General features: G+C 38.1%; 1 protein-coding gene across 1 annotated transcript in view; it reads right to left on the bottom strand.

Annotated features, from left to right (window-relative positions):
• Positions 1–20,390, bottom strand: part of NWD2 (NACHT and WD repeat domain containing 2) — a 203,934-nt gene that overhangs the window by 153,663 nt on the left and 29,881 nt on the right. The gene's annotated exons all lie outside the window — the stretch shown is intronic.

Below are 20,390 nucleotides of genomic sequence, written 5' to 3'. Positions count from 1 at the left end.
AGTCAAATCTATCGAATTAAGGTTTTTTGTTTTCCAAAAAATTTTTGTTACAGACAAAACCATAGTCCATTTCACTGGAATATCTATAACATAGAGAAGGCGGAAGCTACATCTTCTTTGTCAGTGTTTTCCACCTTTTCCCTTAGTTTGCTGCTGCTATCTTATTAATAAGCAGGAGGTGAGATGGACATTTGGGGTCTGCAATGTATCCTTCTTAGCTGCTCCTATGGCCTCTGGCAAGTCAGCATGTAGTCCTACAGGGGCAGGAAATGAGAACATGGGTGGGGCTTGAGGGTGTGGGGCATATAAAAGCAGACATTCCTGAGAATTCCACACTAACTTGTGGCCTTTGGTACTAAGGATTTCTCTGAAATAACCTACAATCAGCTGCCAATTAGTGGCACATTAAAGATAAAAATGTCCAGATAGTAACCCTAATTCTCAAACGATATGTACGTACTGTTTCAATGGTGTAGGGAAGGCCTGGGAACATTAGAGGCTGTTACAACAAGATTGGAAGCTCTCACATTTGTCTTATTGCATCAACTCTGTGGTTCCCTCCCATTATATTCCCTCATCTGACAACAAAGAAAGTCTTCCTTTCCAGAAAGGAGTAGGGGGGTGGGGACTTCCTGTGATTTGAGGAACACCTCTTGTCTGTCTTCTTACTATAGCCTATAGTGAGCCTTACCTATAACGCTTTAATTATGCTTTTTACTAGTTTAGAATAGAGAAGAATGTTCAGTGATAGGTCTCCTCTGAATTTTAAAGTCCGAATCTTTTTTTTTTTTTTTTTTTAAATGCAGTGTGTCCTGGGCTTAACATTTGTTAAGTACTACCCAGTACTACATAGCTTGCAATAGCTAGTAGGAATAACAATAGCTGAAGGCTTACTCCACATTATTAAGAAAACACTTTAAATCCTTAATGTCATTAGTAAACACATATATTCCTTCTTCGTATAACTTCCTTTCATTATACTGTCAACACAATCCTCTAAATACAAATGCCATCCACCATCTGGTTTCATAAAAACCAGAATGTACGAACCAATTATAAGGGAAAATTAATATACTGTATGTGGCTAGGGAAAAAGTTAATTAAACCATTTTGGCAACATATAAAATATCAAAGTGGCAAACATTAATATGTTATAGTTGATATTTATCAATGGATTGTGAAGACACAAAATAGGTATAAAATAATTTCCATAATAACTGCTTTTGGAAACAAGCATGGTTTTGATTTGCTGTATACCACTAATGAATTAAATTACTAGCAAATATGTTTTGCAACTTGCCATGTACAAAGTACTGTCCTAGGAGATATGGAGGATATGAGTAATCTGCCCACCCCTGCACTAGGCAGGTTAACATCTAACTGGCAAATAGACAATGACGCAAATACCTATAAATCAGGAGAGCACGTGATGCTAAAAGTTAAGTCTTTTTTAATGGAGAAAGAGAAAGTTGAAGAGGTTGAGATTGATTTTGACTAATTGATTCCATGTGGAAATTAAGGGTGAAAAAACAACAAATATTGGCTTATTTAAATAAAATATTTTGTTGAAAAAGAAAGTGGTAACATTAGTCCCAGTACCAGCCCGTTTACAATTGACTGGACATTGTCCAGCGGATGACATTTTCAAGAAATAGATTTAATCAGTTTAATAGGTATAGACATTTTAGAGCAGAGGCCCCCAACCCCCAGGTCACGAACTGGTACTGGTCAGTGGCCTGTTAGGAACCAGGCTGCACAGCAGGAGGTGAGCGGTGGGCAAGCAGGCATTACAGCCTGAGCTCTACCTCCTGTCAAATCAGTGGTGGCATTAGATTCTCAAAGAAGTGCGAACCCTATGGTGAACTGGGCATGTGCGGGATCCGGGATGCGCACTCTTTAAGAGAACCTAATGCCTGATGATCTGAGGTGGAACAGTTCCATCCCAAATCCAACCCCCTGCCACTCCCTGGTCCATGGTAAAGTTGTTGTCCATGAAACGAGTGGGGACCAATGCTTTAGAGAATGCAATTTTGATCTCCACATATGTCAGGATTCCACAATATCTTGATACCTGTTTGAATGGGATCCTGGGGCAGGAGGTGAGCTGGGTAAAGTTCTTAGCCCATTCAGGCCGCTATAACACAATATCTTATGGTGGGGATATTTATAAGTAACAGAAACTTATTTCTCACAGTTCTGGAAATGGGGAAGTCCAAGATCAAGGCACTGAAGATTTGGTATCTGATGAGGTCACTCTCCGCTTCACAGATGGTGCCTCCTGCTGCGTCCTCACATGAAGGGGCCCAAGGGGCTAGAGCAGTCCCTTCAACCTTTTTTTATAAGGTCACTAATCCCATTCATGATGCCTCTGTTCTCATGACTTAATCACCCCCTCAAGGCCTCAGTTCTTAATACTATCACATTTTCAACATATACATTTTGGGAGGTTGCATTCAGATCATAGCAAACTCATTGGTCCCAGTTTCCTGCATGGATCTTCGGAGAGCCCAGGAATTTGCCCTGACAACGGATCGCCTAAGGGAATGCACCTCACAAGTGGGGCCAAGGGGAGAAATGTACTGAGGCAAGGCCCTTGAAAATATGTGAGGATCATTAAGTCAGTTTTATTAACTTTCTAAAAAAACTTAATGATGTGTGGCCCTGTTCAGATAATTAACCCACTCAAAGTGATCTTCACTTCAGGAGCTTCCATAACTGAGTCAGCTTACATTCGGACAATATTTCTTATATGTTCAAAAAAATGACAAATTGCAGAGAAGAGTTTAAGGCATGGCCCATACCAAGGGTATATAATGGATGGTGCCTTAATTTTAATGTTTTGGGGTAAGTTTAAATATTTTGATTATCATACATTTATGGATGTATATAACTGGTCTTATTGAAAAGGTGAGTTATCTTAGTTATATATCATATGAAAAACACTGATACAGTTTGACACAGAAATAGCAAAACAAAAATTTTAGTAACGCTATCCTCTCTAATGCATTTATAAATAATATATTAATATTATTATCAGTGTGAACTTCTAAATACTACTGACAGTAAAGGCTACGAAGGTTTCCTTTTAATCCATTAAAATATATTTTCACTTTACTCTTTCCCAAAGTATCAATATTGAATGTTATAAAAATACTTTTAGCATTTGCTTTCAAATAAAATATTCAATACTCAATGCTTTCATGGAATATTTTCCCTTAAAAATCCATTATACTAAAAGTAAATATCTGTATGGAACCTACTAGACTGACGTAATTAAAATTAAATTTACAAAAAGGTAATGGAGATTATATCAGCAATAGCATGCAATTCAGTGCAGCAGCTGAATCACTGTAGATTTTTTTCCCTATATAATCTTATCTCAGATGAACAAAAAGGTTAAGTCCCACAGCAATCCTTAGATTAGGCTATTATTTTTGTTATGGCTACTTAGTCGTTTTATTACAAACTATTAAATAACGCAAGAAAATCAAAGAGGTACAAAGGTAAGAAGTTGGCTACATTTATTTTTAAACTGTTGATCTAACTACTCAGAGATGACCTGTTAGTGAGTGTGGTTTTCACTGAATGTCCCGGGCTTATTTTAGACTTCTGAAGGAAAAGGTTGACTTCAGACCTTTGGTCAAAGGATTCCCATGATTCCTTTTAGGTTTGCTCTCAGGGGTTTAAGACTACATAGAGCTGCATACTTTAAGAAGTCCCATTAAACCAAAACCTTGTCATATCATTCCTTAATTCTAGGACTCCTTAACTCTACACCTCTCAGAACTGCTTCTTGCTGAAACAACTGTACAGCCAACTTCCAGTCAAACTCAGAAACTAATTTAAAAAGTCAGTAATTCATCTGCGGAGTGAAGAGCAAAAATGATGATGGCTCACCCTGTCAAATGCCCTTAGCCTCTCATGAGAAATGTCATAGGAACCTATCTGACTGAGCCCATTCCTTTCTGCAGACTTCACCTTTTATTGCATCCCTCTTTGTTCTCTACATTCCATTTCCATTTTTCCAACATGCCATCTTTCTTCTTAGGTGGTTTCCACACGTCTGTGGTCTAACTACTGTATGTGCCTTTTACCAATGCGTGCTCCTACTTGTCCTTTATAATTTGCTTAAAGGCAGTTTCTCTTGGAAGCCTTTCCTGACTGCCTATAACTTCCCAGAAGGACTAAGTTATATCTGCTCAAATACACTCCCGTAACACTCTGCACTTCTGTGATATTGTCACACTTACAATCAGTAAGGATTGCCCTCACCTCTAGACTGAAGCTCTTGAGGGCAGGAACCATGTCTATCTTGTTCAGGGCCATATCCCCACTGCCTGGCACAGGGCTATCCACATAGTAGTGGCCCAATACATTTTTTAAAATATAATTAATGGTTAATAGTTATTGGTTTATGTGTCAGTCTCCCTTACTGATGCTTCTGCATGTTTTGTCTATCTTGGTATTGTCTATGTTTATCCTAGAGCCTGGTACAGAGTAAGCCCTTTAATAAATGTTGGCTAAATTTATCTCTGAAATGGTGTGCACATCTAATTTCTTAAGGACAGTGCTGTGCGAAGACCCTTGAGGCCCTCCTTTCCCTTTTGCTTACTTTCAACTATGAGAAAGGGCTTAGAAGATGGCTGGATTGTTAGGCAAAAGGGCAAATAAGCCACCAGAAGAGAAGCGAAATAGCCTCAGAAAGTTATACGGATGTGAAAATGAAAAATAGATTGTTCATTCAACCTTCCAACAGGGTACCTAGGCATACAGTCAAATCTAACCAACAACTCTGGAAAAAAAAGCCTTTGCTGATAACTGGTTGCCTGAAACTAATCTGTTGGAAGAAAATCATAACAGTGGTTGCCTCCAGGGGTGAGGAGTGGGACTCACTAGGAAGGGATATGAAGGAAATTTGGGGGATGAGAAAAATGTTCTATATTTAGCTAAAGGTTTGGGTTATATTGACATAGGCATTTGACAAAAATCATCTCATAGTACACTTAGGATTTGTACATTTCACTGTGTAAATTTTACCTCAAAAGACAAATGAAGAGAACCGTAAACAAATATTGAAGTGTATTTAATAATAAGCATGCTAAAGTGTTAAGAGCAGAATACACTGATAATTGCCATTTACTGTGAAATACATATAATAAAAATAAAATATGAATGTAGAGATAAACACTTGATATGGCAAGTATGTAAAATGTTAATTGTAGAATCTTGGGGGTAAGTATATAAGTGTTTACTGTACAATTCTTTCAACTTTCCAGTAATTTTGAAAGTTTTTATCATAAAATGTTGCCAAAAAATGGTTGGTTGGCCTCATGTGGTTGTGGGCACATTAGTATCCAAAAGCTAAGTACTGACTTGTCCCAAGGGAGTGCTTCAGCTATGAAAAGTCAGAAATTATATGAAAATTTCCAATTTATATCATCCCAAACTAGATTATCATTTGGGGTAGTAAAATTTGAATACTACAACCATGTTGGTGGTATTTGTTAAAAAATCCAACAATATTTAGGCACTAGCTTGAATTAGAGGTTAGGAGATTCATTATGAGAAGTCACTGACAATCTCAGGGATTAAAGAGAAACTGAGACAAAACTAAAACACTAGATGTAAACCATGTGCAATTAACACAAACATAATATTTAAAATGTAAATAAAATATTTAAAATGTAAATATTAAAAATATTTTAAAAGTCAATTACTAATATATTTTATAGTTATAGTCAGTTATAGGCAATTTATAACTGTTGTTTCCCTAGAGCTCAGTTTTATTTAAATAATAACTGATTCATCCAGTATAATCATGTCCATTCCATTATGTTCCTAAAAGGATTTGGGTTCAGTTGATCTGGTTTTAAAAAAACAAAAACCAAAAAACAATGAACTACCCCAAAACTCAGATCTATTGTTTACCATTGTTTAATATATGCAAATGGGTAATTCACAACAACAATTTCTACTTTTCTACAAATTCTGCCACTGTGCATATGGACCCTGACAGAGGAGGCAGAAGAGATTCTGAAGCCTGAATTCTATCCCAGAATGTAACCACTAGACTTCCATGGAAATAATAGTTTGCTGATTAAATTTCTGCACATGCTGTCCTGAGATATTAATACATAAATTAGGTTGACAATTAGAAGCACTATGAATAACATGTTCAATTTGACAGCTTGGCTGTTGTAATAAATTTAACAACTGTTTCTCCCTCTTGCTATATTCATTTTCACCTTGGGGTTAAGTGATACTGGCTAAAGTAATCCTGGAACAAGAGGCATTTGCAGAAGGCTAAAGTGTGAAATTAATTTTTCTTGCCTTGGCTTTATCTTTGTTGACATAAAGGATCCACACAAAATATTTCGCACTAGAAAATACTCTATCTTCTTTGTACTGATTTTAAGTTTTACTTTTAAGTTCTGAGATACACGTGCAAAACGTGGAGGGTTGTTACATAGGTATATGTGTGCCATGGTGGTTTGCTGCACCTATTGACCCATCCTCTAAGTTCCCTCCCTTCAACCCCTAAGAGGCCCTGGTGTGTGTTGTTTCCCTCCCTGTGTCCATGTGTTCTCAATGTTCAACTCTCACTTATGAGTGAGAACATGTGGTGTTTCATTTTCTGTTCCTGTGCTAGTTTGCTGAGGATGATGGCTTCCAGTTTCATCCATGTCCCTGCAAAGGACATGATCTCATTCCTTTTTATGGCTGTGTAATATTCCATGGTCTATATGTACCGCATTTTCTTTATCCAGTCTATCATTGATGGGCATTTGGGTTGGTTCCATGACTTTGCTATTGTAAACAGTGCTGCAATAAACATATGTGTGCATGTATCTTCATAGAATGATTTATATTCCTTTGGGAACAGGACCCATTAATGAAGCACTTTCACTGTCCCTTGGTGGAAGGGGTGTGCTTCACTAGGGGGAAACCCACTTGTCTGGGCTGCCCAGATTCCTCAGAACCACCAGGAGGAAAGGCTAACTCTGCTTGACTGCAGAGGCTGCGGCCACCCCTCCCCCTAGGGGCTCATGCCCAGGGAGATTTGGTTTCTGTCCCTGAGTCTCTGGCTAGAGTTGTTGGAGTTCTTGCAGGGAAGCCCTACCCAGTGTGGAAGGATGTGTCAGGGTCAGGTCTGAAGAGGTGCTCTGGCCACCGTATGCCACAGCTGTGTTGGGCTGTGGGGAACACTTCTTGGGGACCAAGCCATCCAGTCTCCCTGGCTCCAGCAGGGGAAAAGTGCAGCCTGGAGCTATAGAGATGGATGCCACCCTTCCCCAACCCAGGTTGCTTAGTATGTTAGGCAGTTATGAGTCCCAGTGCTGGCTGCTGCCCCCCGTCGCGAAAAGCTCAAAAGGCTTAGGCAGCAGGCAGCTACAGCTATGGTGCTGGTTGCCCCTTTCCCTGGGAGCTCTGCAGGCTTAGGCAGATTCCAGCTGAGAGGCTGTTGAGAATCTGAGCGGCTCCAGGGTTGGGACCCTAGGCCCCGGTAGCGTGGGTTTGAGTGGGATCTTCGGATCCGTGTTGCACAGTTCCATGGAAAAAGCACAGTTTCCCTGGCTGGGTAGCACACTCACTCTGTGCCTCCCCTGGCTGGGGGTTGGGGTTCCCCTGCCCCATGTGGCTCTCAGGTGGGCCACAGCACCACATTGCTCTTCCTTCCTCGCCATGGATCACGTCAGTCACCTCGTCAGTTCTGATGAGAGAACCTGGATACCGTGGTGACCGGTGAAGGATTCACATGCTAGTTATGGTTCTTTTAGATGGGAACCTCTGATTGCCACTGTTTCTAGTCGACCATCTTGGCCCCGCACCCCATGATTTTTTTTTTCAATGTGATTAAACTAAGTTAAGATTTGTGAGAATATAAGCAGTAAAAATTCATATTCAACATTTATTAAGACCCTCCTTAGGAACTGCTCCAGGTACCTTCCCACACACTGGTTCACCAAATCTCATGAAAGCCCTGTGAAGAAGGTATCATGATCCCTATTTTACACATGAGGAAACTCACAGTTGCTAAGTAACTTGCTCAAGTGCACACAAGTTGGCTACTGGTCAGTTCATGGCTTAATCCAGGCTACACACTACAGGGCTTGTGTTCTTTCTACTGACCCCAACACTGATTTTTAACTTTTTGCTTTCTCTTAACATGCATATTTCAATGCAAATTGGACCTCCATTTGATTAACATATAAGTGAGTATCTTGTGAAGATACTTTCCAATTCAGGGTTCCAAGGGTCCTGTTCCCTGGAATGTAGCATGCATGGCAAGAAAGAGTTAATATATTTCTCCAAGCTAACTCAGGCATTAAGGAAAACTTGACCCAATAAGCACAAGTGTAATTTGGATGATATTTCAACTCTAGGATATTTTGGGAATTTCAGCATCATTACTGTTACTGTTAACAGAAGTGCTAAGAAAGTAAGGATGAGTCTCTAAAGCTGATCCTAGTTAAAACACCAAAAATGATTAACTTACCCAATCATATTAGAAGTTATTTTTAAAGGTAGCAATAAAAGTCTATTTGAAAATAAACATTATGCCTCTTTAAGTGATACTCTGTGATGTTACATCCTACTTGTTCAGTCAACTAAACACAGAAAATTGTTCTCCTTGGATCTGCATTGGCAAGACGTTTAAATGCCTCAGGTGCACACGTATGGCCTAATGTCAGTTGATGTCATGATTCTAACACCAAGTTGCTTCAAAATTTTCACACATATCTGATGAGTCTTCAAAAATCAGACTGAAATTTTTTTCAATATAAGTGACACTAAAGTAACTTTTAAAAATTCAATCATTTGAATGGAATAGTGATACTCCCTATTTAATGAGCACCACAGAATTTTCTACATATATATTTTTGATTTAAAAAATCAAGTTACTATAAACTTTTGCATAAAATGTTCAATGGAAGGAAGCTAAAATATATAGACATGTATTAGAACCCTAAATAAAGTAAAAATATATTAACCAAACATAATTTAGAAAGTATTACCCAGCTCAAATGAAACCAAAAAGTGTATATGCTTTTCCAAAGAAATTAATTAAATGTTAAGGAATAGCATCCTTCATTTGGACAGCAGTTAATAAAATAAAATTTGTGAGGACAATCCCTAATCATTTTTCAGTTGATTCCTAGGTACTTATAAAAATTATCAACCAGGACTGCCCTATTGTCTTTTTCTATATTACTATACATATATTATTATATTGTGTATTATTAGAAGGCCTTAGAGATCAGCCAACTTTAATATACGGGAGAAAATTTTAGGATAATTATTTACAAATATATTTTGGCAGCCCTAGTGTTTTCTCTAACAATTCCAAAGCTATGTAAAAATAACCAAATGTTACTGAATTACAGGCAACACATGTTAGAGATAATTTAGGAAAAAAATGAAATAAAAGGACTATTCCTATGAAAGTTACATCGAGTGTTGGAAAGTTCACAAGAGTCATATGAACTAAATTTGAGTTCTGCCAATAATTACTGTGACTTGATATAGGCTTCAGTTCCTCACAGGTAAAATGAGGAGGATGTGGGGAGTGGAAGGGGCTGGGTGCAGAAATGAGTGTTAACATTGTATGGTACTGACGGTCATTTACAGTTTCAAGATTTAAAAAAAACTCATCCCTACCTGTACTTACACATGGAAGTAAATATCCAGTTGTGAAGTGGGGCTGGAAGAAGCAATTCATGGGTAAAACAAATACCGAGGGTGTCATCCCTGAAGGCAGGTAGGCCAAGTACCCTACGGAGGCATCCCATCATTTCTGCCATCAGCCTTCTCTGACATCCCTCACCAGGGGACTCTAGCCATTGAAGGGACACAAGGAGAGTGCACAGCTGAAGAGGCACAAATGTGAAGCCTGGTTCTGGAGGAAAGTCAACTACAAGGGCTATCACAGCATCCCAAGAACTAGATACTCACTGTGTTTGGGCAGAGAGAACTACATGCACCTCATCTGTTCTCCACTCTTCCAAATTGAACAATGTCTTCTTTTCACTCCCTACTTTTAAGCGATTCATGCTAAAAAGGAAGTCTCCTGCAAATGGGCCATAGAAGAGCCATTAGATACATGGGGTCACCCTAGGCCGAAGGAGATACTGGAGATCCAGGGCTCTGTGCGGGACTCCAACAGGCACTGGAGGAGCCAAGGAATGAGGGTCCCTCAAGATGGGCTGTGGGGTCCTGAGGCTCATCGAATATTCTGGACTCTGGATGGGATAGCTCTATGGTCTGAATGTTTGTGCCCTTCCAAAATTCATATGTTCAAATCCTATCATTCATATGTTCAATTACTCCCACCTCAAGGTAATAGAGGGAGAGGCTTTTGGGAAGTAATTAAGTCATGAAAGTAGAGTTATCCTGAATTGGATTAGTGACCTTATAAGAGAGAGAGTTCTGTTGCTCCTCCTACCATGTGAGGATGCAACTACCATGTGCCACCTATGAACCAGAAAGCGAGCTCTCACCAGACCCCGAATCTGCTGGCACCTTGATATTGGATTTCCCAGTCTCGGCAACTGTGAGAAATACAATTTTATAGCTTATGAGCCACCCAATATATGGTATTTTGTTATAACAGTCCAAACAGACTAAGATAAATGGTCTATACTGATTTATAACAATTCAGTACTAATGACCTTCCAGAGGATATTGTCAAATATTTTAAAAAGGAATTTACATAAAATGTTTTCAGTATTTCAACTGCATTGAATGTATACAGTAAACAGATCAAGGGCCACCTCCTTAAGTGATGAGAAAACTGAAGCCCCAAGAGCTTAGGAAACATTCCTCAGAATCCAGATTTCCTGACCTCACTCAAGAGCACGTACTACTACAGCACACAGAATGGCCCTAAATATACTCCCCAGAGATACTAGTTTTCTTAATTATCTTATACTCCTCAGATACTACTGAGATATCAAGAAAAATCTTGGTCAAATTATCTGAGCTCCCACCACTACATATACATTTCTATGTGATCCTCATCAATAAAAGGTAAATCCCATTTTTTTCAGAAATACAAGACTTACACACTGTGGGGTCTTACCCTGTTAAGAGTTAAATCACTGATACTAATGGTACAAGGCTTTTAGAAAGATGTAAAACTCCTAAGTTCAGGAGGTTCAGAATTTTAATAAACTGTAGTAATAAGTGTACATTTATAATTTATTGAAACATTGACCCCTATAATTATCATAAGACGGAACTAAAATCTCCCAGTGTCATTAAGAAGGCTTAGGTAACATATACAGACATACTGAATTTAAAAAATTAAAACAACATTAAAGAGAACGTAAGTGCTATCTTTCAGAAATTATTGTGTCTGTCAAAAAAGCTGGATGGTCCTCAGGGTAATTTTTTCCTAAAGCCATAATATATTGATTCTTATATCCCTCCATAGTTGGATAAAACAGATTGCTGTGTATTAAAATATTACCAATATGAATTCTGATAATTTACACATTTTTACTGGGAGAAGGCTTTTCTTTGGTTACAGAAGACTGGATTTAAGGTGAGTTCAGTAGAAATCACGGTGAGTTCAGTAGAAATGACAGCAATGTGCCACAGCTAATGGCTCAGAGCCTCATGTCAGACGGGACAGGGTGCGAGTCCCTGGTGCGACAACACACCATCTGTATGACCTTGAGGACATACTAAAGTTTAAGCTTCAGTGTCCCCAGTAAGACAATAATTGTACTTTCCCAATAATCTGTAAATTACATAGTAATCATGCAAGATCCTGGGTGTTATAAACAGTACCTGTTATAATTACATTATTTCCATCTATCAGTTGATTTGTTTCACACAACAATGCTAAAAATAAAAAAAACTAAATACAACTTTAATGATTGTGGAAATGGGAGCATTGAGAGGTTAAATAAATTCTCCAAGGATACTCACGGTGTAGCTTTACTCACTATCTTCGGTAAATGTGTGTAACCAGAACCCAGCAAAGAGACACTAATGCCCCAAAACATAAGATAGAGGTAGGTTCTCGGAGCATGCCTAGCATAATAGCTGGAGCTAAATACCCATCAAATAAACACTGAATATGAGTGATGGAACTGTGGTTGACTATTTTTACAACTCACATTGTGCAAGGATTCAGACTGACTGGAAGGTCAATGGATCTGATTTACTGAATTACTGTTTATTTAACAGGGAGACAAGTTTACTATTTTTATACCTACAAACTCTATTTACTGTGCAAAAATAGTATCAGAGCAGACTAATAGTATCAACATGCTTTTCTAAGCACTTAAATTACTTCAAGGCTGGGAAGTAAAGCAGGCTCAGGGGAAAAAAAACCTATTGTTATTCTGCATTTTTTTTCCTACCTCAAGAATAAAATATAGCTATAATGCTATCAATTTATAAGCAGTTTCTTTTTCAATATAAATAGTGGAATGCACACCCTATTCTTAAGGTCTTGGGGTGTTTGATTTTTGTAGTGTTTTTCATTTTTAATAGCCTTTCATAGAAAGAGCTGTTGCTTTTTACATGAAATATGCTAGTGATTTAAAGTTGAGAGGCTATTGAGTTATATTACTGAACACTAAAGGTCTATGCATAATTGCTCTAAAATATTGGCTGATATAAGTAAAATTATACTGACTATAAAGAAGAGAAATCCTGAAGATTGTATATGTACAGAAGAGATGGATCTTTCTGTTTCTTCCTAGGGAATCATAAATATCATGAAGGCTTTATGAAGCTATGTTTAGTCATACTTTCTCAATTTAGATACTAGAGTGTTACTGTTTGTGTATTGAATACAGATTAAATTATTTATAACTGTTATGTCCACAAATTTATTTAAAATAATTTGATTGTAACCATGATTATCGAAATGTTAGATAAAAATATATAAGAAAATTAAATTTCTTTATATTGATCTCACCATTATCTTAATAACGTTAAGTTCCACACTACCTAGCTCAAACACCATCTCCATGACTTACTTATGGTGTGACCTTGAGCATGCTACTTAAAATTTACTGGACTTGGTTTTCTCATATATGAAATGGGGACGCTAACAGGACGAATCTCATAGGGTTAGTAAGAGAAAGAACGATTTAACACATATATAGTACTTAAGCGGAGAGATGGGTCCCAGTTCTCCTCCTCCTCCCCCTTGTCTGTCTTCTCTAGTTTTCCTTAATAGGTTCATAGAGACATGGCTTAAGGATCTCTTTCCTTTCATCCCATGAGGACTATGAGGGTTGGAATTGAGTCTTTATCTTACCTTTATATTACCTATTTTTAACAAAATATCTGATACATAGCAGCTTTTCAAAAAAAAATGTAGATTCTACTAAACTCCCCAACTGGCCCCAGGAACACTTTGCATGGTTCAAAAGAGAGGGGACCACAAACTGTCACACGAGGACACCCACTGGGTAGTTTACCAGGGGGGATGAGATCCTTCCTAGGAAAATCTGAACTAGAGTCCTGCAATTGACATGTATGCTTTCCTCTTTTGTGATCACATTTGATTTTGTTGTGGTTGTTTTTAACCATGTCCCCCCTTTGGACTGTCCCTCAGAAGCAGCATTCCAAACTAGCAACAAAGGTTAGCTTTCTTCCCTTTGCCCCTCCAGACCCACTCCCCACCCTCTCCACCTACTCTCTCCCACAGCCAGGAGGCTAATCTGTACAAAGGACACCAATGGGTTTCCTACTCCTCCAGCTTCCTGTGATGTATGCACCCTGTGAGCCACAGCACCAGGCCACAGGGAGAAAGGAGAGAGGTTATGGTCTTTATTCCCCAGGGTCTTAACCTGTAGGGACATCTCATATTTGCTATGCTATGTCCCCTTAGGGTGCTTTCTCTAATTCTGTAAATGCACATTCTTCTGGGTCCTTTGGACCTGGGACGGTAACAATTCTATTATTGTTAGCCCCGGGGTGCTGTACTATCCCTTGCAACTTCTTTCTATTCCTCTCAGGGCTTTGCTGACTGTCCCCTTTCTTAAACCCTCTAGAGTTAACCTAGCTTGAGTGTACCATCTGCTTCCTGCAGGAACCTTGACTGACACAGTAGAGAGGTCCTTAAATAATGTTGTTTCAATCAATGTCACTTCCTTATAACATTGATGAGAAAAAAAATATTGATTCCCAGCAGGAGTCTGCACGTTCTCCCTATGTCTGTGTGGTTTTTCTCCCAGACATCCTGTGTCCCAAAGCTGTGCCCATTAGGTGAACTGGCATGTCCATGTGGTTCCAGTCTGAATGAGTGTGGGCGTGAGTCATCCTGCCATGGGATGACCTCCAGTGCAGGGCTGGTTCCCACCTTGTAACCTGAGCTGCCAGGATAGGTTCTGGCCACCCAAGATCCTGAACTAGAGTAAGTGAGTAAATAATGATCTTATTAGTCTTTCTTAAATATACGTATAGCTCACATTTATTTCAATGTTTAATATTAGAAGTGTTTTGGTTTTTATTTAGAAGTTTGGTGATGTTTTTGTGGCCAGAAATATGTCATAGTAACTTAACTCTTACTTATAACAATTCGCCTATGGTAAAACAGTCTCATTATGTGTTCTCTCACTGAAGTTTCAGTTTCTGCAAATCTATTGATGACATTAGGGGAGGACTTTCTGTACTCTGGATATATAAAGGGAAAACTAAAAACAAGTGTCATGCTTTCTCTGGCTCTGCAGCCATTTAGCAACCACTTGTTCTCTTTTATACCAGGTTGGGAATCAAACGCTTTCCCCTCACTCTTGTCAATCTCTCTATGAATTATGAAATGATAAAGGAAGGCTTCTCTATTCATTCTTCTTCTCCTCTAGGGAATTCTCTTATGAGAAAAGATCTCTACCATAACTTAGGAATAATTTCCTACTTCTTGTTTTTATTTTTTATTTTTGTTTTAGTTTTATACTTTTTAGAGGCATTTCATTTGATTATATTCTAGAGTTAATGTTTAGGCTTAGCTATAGGTGATAATATAATCTGCATGTAAAGTGGTATCTTTTTCAAAAGGAATTTTGCTCTGCAATACCATAACTGATTTTTGCCAGGGAAGAATAAACTTAAAAACATGTCACTAACAAGATATATAAAGTAAAATATTATTTTCAAGATAATGCAGATATAACGGAGATGCTTCTACTTTTGAGTACTTTTCACTGCATATTTCTTGCAATTCATTCTAGATGTTATAGTAACTTCAGAACACATTTGGAAAAATCAACTGATATTCACTTACAATAAACTTCTGCCTCTACATATGATTTCTGGAGATTTCACTATGGAATTATGGCAATGAACAGTAAATTACTATGTTAACTTTTTACTCTCCTACAGATCTAGTGTTACTGTTACGTAATACTTTTTTGTTGTTCCAAAACCAACCCTTCCATTTGGTGAGTAGGATTTTCCATTGAAGGCTCTATTCCTTCATTATCTGTTTATTTTGGCTTCCAAATGGACTAACATTTAAAGTAAAAGCAAACAATTGAAATATGGAGCTAGAAATCTATAAAGCAAGGTGAATAAATAAAGGGACTTGCCACAGATAGACCTAAAACCAAAAAACTTCACAGCAAATTGTCTTTTCCATTTAAAAGTATGTGTTTTTTTAAATCAACCTTGTGTATTTCTCTATCTTATTTTATTCTTTCTTTGCATTCTGTCTTCCTTCTGTGGACATTATTCTTGATGTTGTACTAAAGAATCAAGTATAACAGAGGTGAATGCTTATATGATACTAAGTCAGTTTTGCACTGTCTTCTACAGGGGGTTGAGCATGCTGCACTTGGCAAAACTGTGTACCCTTCTCTTTTAAGGAAGGAGGTTTAAAAGGGTGAAGATTGAAATATGTTGAATCTTTGGTAGGAAAGTCAGAAATCGGGTTAAATATTTACCTTTTAGGTGTATGCGTTTTGGGAAATGGCCCATTTCTCTTTGGCTATGGCCTGGTCCAGTTCATCACACTGATAAATGGCCCAAGAAAATGGTGCTGGTTTCTATGAAGGTTCAGGGGCTGGTGGATTGATCAAAACCCTCAAAAATGCAGCATTGCATTTCAAGATTGATTCAAGTACTGCTTTCCTGATATACCACTTTTCATTGATTTCTAGCTACATATCTCCTCACATTTGAAGAAAATGTGAAGAAAACTTACAATTAATGGTGTCTCACAATTGCTGTTGTCCAGTATGGTTGATATGAAGGTTCCACCAGGTTAGGGTAAGCCACGAGGCTGGCATTTTATCTGCGTAAATAAAGGGGCTCACCTGACTTGCAGTGGTGGATGATGTCCATTCCCAGTGACATGTTTCGTGGACATAATAATCTCAACAGTGGACAAGTAGTAAGTGCCAATTGTTCTTCTCACCCAAGGTTGTAGACATGGTTGGAGAAATCATAATTATGGCTGAGAGCACATGCAGAGAGCACCAGAATACCAACTCAAGCTATTCAGACACTCCTAACTAAACCTAAGGTTATGTAAATGGACCTTAAAGGGCACAGATAAAAGTTAAAGCAAGATTTAAAACAGTCTGAGCCTTAAATGCATTACCCACCCCATACACACAGTCATTGACAGAGGACTTACTCACAAGGTGGTTGAATATGACCTCTCACCACCAAACTACACAGACATATGAGATGACCCCTAGGAAAACTGACCTAAAAATTAAAGAAAATACTTACATCTTTGTCTCTGTCTATACATAAACTGAGCAAAGATATCAGTGGAATCATACTGCAGGGCAGACAGATTTCAAAGAAGTAGCTTAGGCAAGTTACTACACAATAAACAACAAAAGCAGAAAAAAAAACAATAATCTTCAGGGAAAAATATAAAAATACAGAACTATTACAATATGTTAACTAGAATGACCAGTTTTCACAAAAAATTGTGAGATATGCAAAGAAACAGGAAAGTGTGACATATACTCAAGGAAAAAAGTGGTCAGTAGAAACTGTCTCTAATATCCCTGATATTAAAGACTTGAAAGAAGTTGTTATTAATGTAAAAAAAAGGAAACCATTTTTTAGAATGGCAAAGTATGTCAACAATAAATAGAGATCATCAAGAGGCAGCTGAATTTTTTTTAAATTTAGAGTTGAAAATTACAATAACTGAAATAAAAATTCCCCAGAAATCACAATAGCATACTTGAGATGACAGAATAAAAATAATCAGTGAAATTAAAGAAAATATTCAATCTGAAGAGCCAAGATTAAAGACAAATGAACCCAAGCATCAGGGACCTGTGGGACATCAAACATAGCAAACTATGTGGGAGTCCAAGAAGAAGAGAAAAAAAGGCAGGGATAGAAAATATTTTGAAGAAATAACAGCTAAAACGTTCCAAATTTGATGAAAAATTAATTTGTGTATTAAAGAAGCTCAATGAGACACAAATACAAAGAGATTCACACCGGGACATGTCATAGTAAAACTCTGGAAAGCCAAAGACAGAAAACTCTAAACACAAAGAAAAGCAAGACATCTCATACTGCAGAGGATCGGTACAATTAATGGCTGACTTTTTTTTTTAATTATACTTTAAGTTTTAGGGTACATGTGCACAATGTGCAGGTTTGTTACATATGTACACGTGCCATGTTGGTGTGCTGCACCCATTAACTCGTCATTCAACACTAGGTATATCTTCTAATACCATCCCTCCCCCATCCCCCAACCCCACAACAGGCCCCAGTGTGTGATGTTCCCCTTCCTGTGTCCCTGTGTTCTCATTGTTCAATTCCCACCTATGAGTGAGAACATGCGGTGTTTGGTTTTTTGTCCTTGAGATAGTTTGCTGAGAATGATGGTTTCCAGCTTCATCCATATCCCTACAAAGGACATGAACTCATCATTTTCTATGGCTGCATAGTATTCCATGGTGTATGTGCCACATTTTCTTAATCCAGTCTATCATTGTTGGACATTTGGGTTGGTTCCAAGTCTTTGCTATTGTGAATAGTGCTGCGATAAACATATGTGTGCATGTGTCTTTATAGCAGCATGATTTATAATCCTCTGGATATAAAGGATATAAAGGATTTATAATCCTTTACAGCAGCATGATTTATAACCCAGTAATAGGATGGCTGGGTCAAATGGTATTTCTAGTTCTAGATCTCTGAGGAATCACCACACTGACTTCCACAATGGTTGAACTAGTTTATGTTCCCACCAACAGTGTAAAAGTGTTCCTATTTCTCCACATCCTCTCCAGCACCTGTTGTTTCCTGACTTTTTAATGATCGCCATTCTAACTGGTGTGAGAGGGTATCTCATTGTGGTTTTCATTTGCATTTCTCTGATGGCCAGTGATGATGAGCATTTTTTCACGTGTCTGTTGGCTGCATAAATGTCTTCTTTTGAGAAGTGTATCCTTTGCCCACTTTTTGATGGGGTTGTTTGTTTTTTTCTTGTAAATTTGTTTGAGTTCATTGTAGATTCTGGATATTAGCCCTCTGTCAGATGAGTAGATTGCAAAAATTTTCTCCCATTCCGTAGGTTGCCTGTTCACTCCAATGGTAGTTTTTTTTGCTATGCAGAAGCTCTTTAGTTTAATTAGATCCCATTTGTCAATGTTGGCTTTTGTTGCCATTGCTTTTGGTGTTTTAGACATGAAGTCCTTGCCCATGCCTATGTCCTGAATGGTATTGCCTAGGTTTTCTTCTAGGGTTTTTATGGCTTTAGGTCTAACATTTAAGTCTTTAATTCATCTCGAATTAATTTTTGTATAAGGTATAAGGAAGGGATCCAGTTTCAGCTTTCTCCATATGGCTAGCCAGTTTTCCCAGCACCATTTATTAAATAGGGAATCCTTTCCCCATTGCTTGTTTTTGTCAGGTTTGTCAAAGATCAGATAGTTGTAGATACGTGGCCTTACTTCTGAGGGCTCTGTTGTGTTCCATTGATCTATATCTCTGTTTTGGTACCAGTACCATGCTGTTTTGGTACCAGTACCATGCTGTTTTGGTTACTGTAGCCTTGTAGTATAGTTTGAAGTCAGGTAGTGTGATGCCTCCAGCTTTGTTCTTTTGGCTTAGGATTGACTTGGTGATGCGGGCTCTTTTTTGGTTCCATATGAACTTTAAAGTACTTTTTTCCAATCCTGTGAAGAAAGTCATTGGTAGCTTGATGGGGATGGCATTGGATCTATAAATTACCTTGGGCAGTATGGCCATTTTCACGATATTGATTCTTCCTACCCATGAGCATGGAGTGTTCTTCCATTTCTTTGTATCCTCTTTTATTTCATTGAGCAGTGGTTTGTAGTTCTCCTTGAAGAGGTCCTTCACATCCCTTGTAAGTTGGATTCCTAGGTCTTTTATTCTCTTTGAAGCAATTGTGAATGGGAGTTCACTCATGATTTGGCTGTTTGTCTGTTATTGGTGTATAAGAATGCTTGTGATTTTTGCACATTGACTTTGTATCCTGAGACTTTGCTGAAGTTGCTTATCAGCTTAAGGAGATTTTGGGCTAAGACGATGGGGTTTTCTAGATATACAATCATGCCATTTACAAACAGGGACAATTTGACTTCCTCTTTTCCTAATTGAACACCCTTTATTTCCTTCTCCTGCCTGGTTGTCCTGGCCAGAACTTCCAACACCATGTTGAATAGGAGTGGTGAGAGAGGGCATACCTGTCTTGTGCCAGTTTTCAAAGGGAATGCTTCCAGTTTTTGTCCATTCAGTATGATATTGGCTGTGAGTTTGCCATAGATAGCTCTTATTATTTTGAGATATGTCCCATCAATACCTAATTTATTGAGAGTTTTTAGCATGAAGGGTTGTTGAATTTTGTCAAAGGCCTTTTCTGCATCTATTGAGATAATCATGTGGTTTTTGTCTTTGGTTCTGTTTATATGTTGGATTACGTTTATTGATTTGTGTATGTTGAACCAGCCTTGCATCCCAGGGATGAAGCCCACTTGATCATGGTGGATAAGCTTTTTGATGTGCTGCTGGATTCGGTTTGCCAGTATTTTATTGAGGATTTTTGCATCGATGTTCATCAGGGATATTGGTCTAAAATTCTCTTTTTTGGTTGTGTCTCTGCCAGGCTTTGGTATCAGGATGATGCTGGCCTCATAAAATGAATTAGGGAGGATTCCCTCTTTTTCTACTGATTGGAATAGTTTCAGAAGGAATGGTACCAGCTCCTTCTTGTACCTCTGGTAGAATTCGGCTGTGAATCTGTCTGGTCCTGGACTTTTTTTGGTTGGTAAGCTATTAATTATTGCCTCAATTTCAGAGCCTGTTATTGGTCTATTCAGAGATTCAACTTCTTCCTGGTTTGGTCTTGGGAGGGTGTATGTATCGAGGAATTTATCCATTTCTTCTAAATTTTCTAGTTTATTTGCGCAGAGGTGTTT

Source organism: Gorilla gorilla, chromosome 3, assembly GCF_029281585.2.
Source record: "Gorilla gorilla gorilla isolate KB3781 chromosome 3, NHGRI_mGorGor1-v2.1_pri, whole genome shotgun sequence".
Classification (NCBI taxonomy): Eukaryota; Metazoa; Chordata; class Mammalia; order Primates; family Hominidae; genus Gorilla; species Gorilla gorilla.
This window is presented reverse-complemented; position numbering and strand designations above follow the sequence as displayed.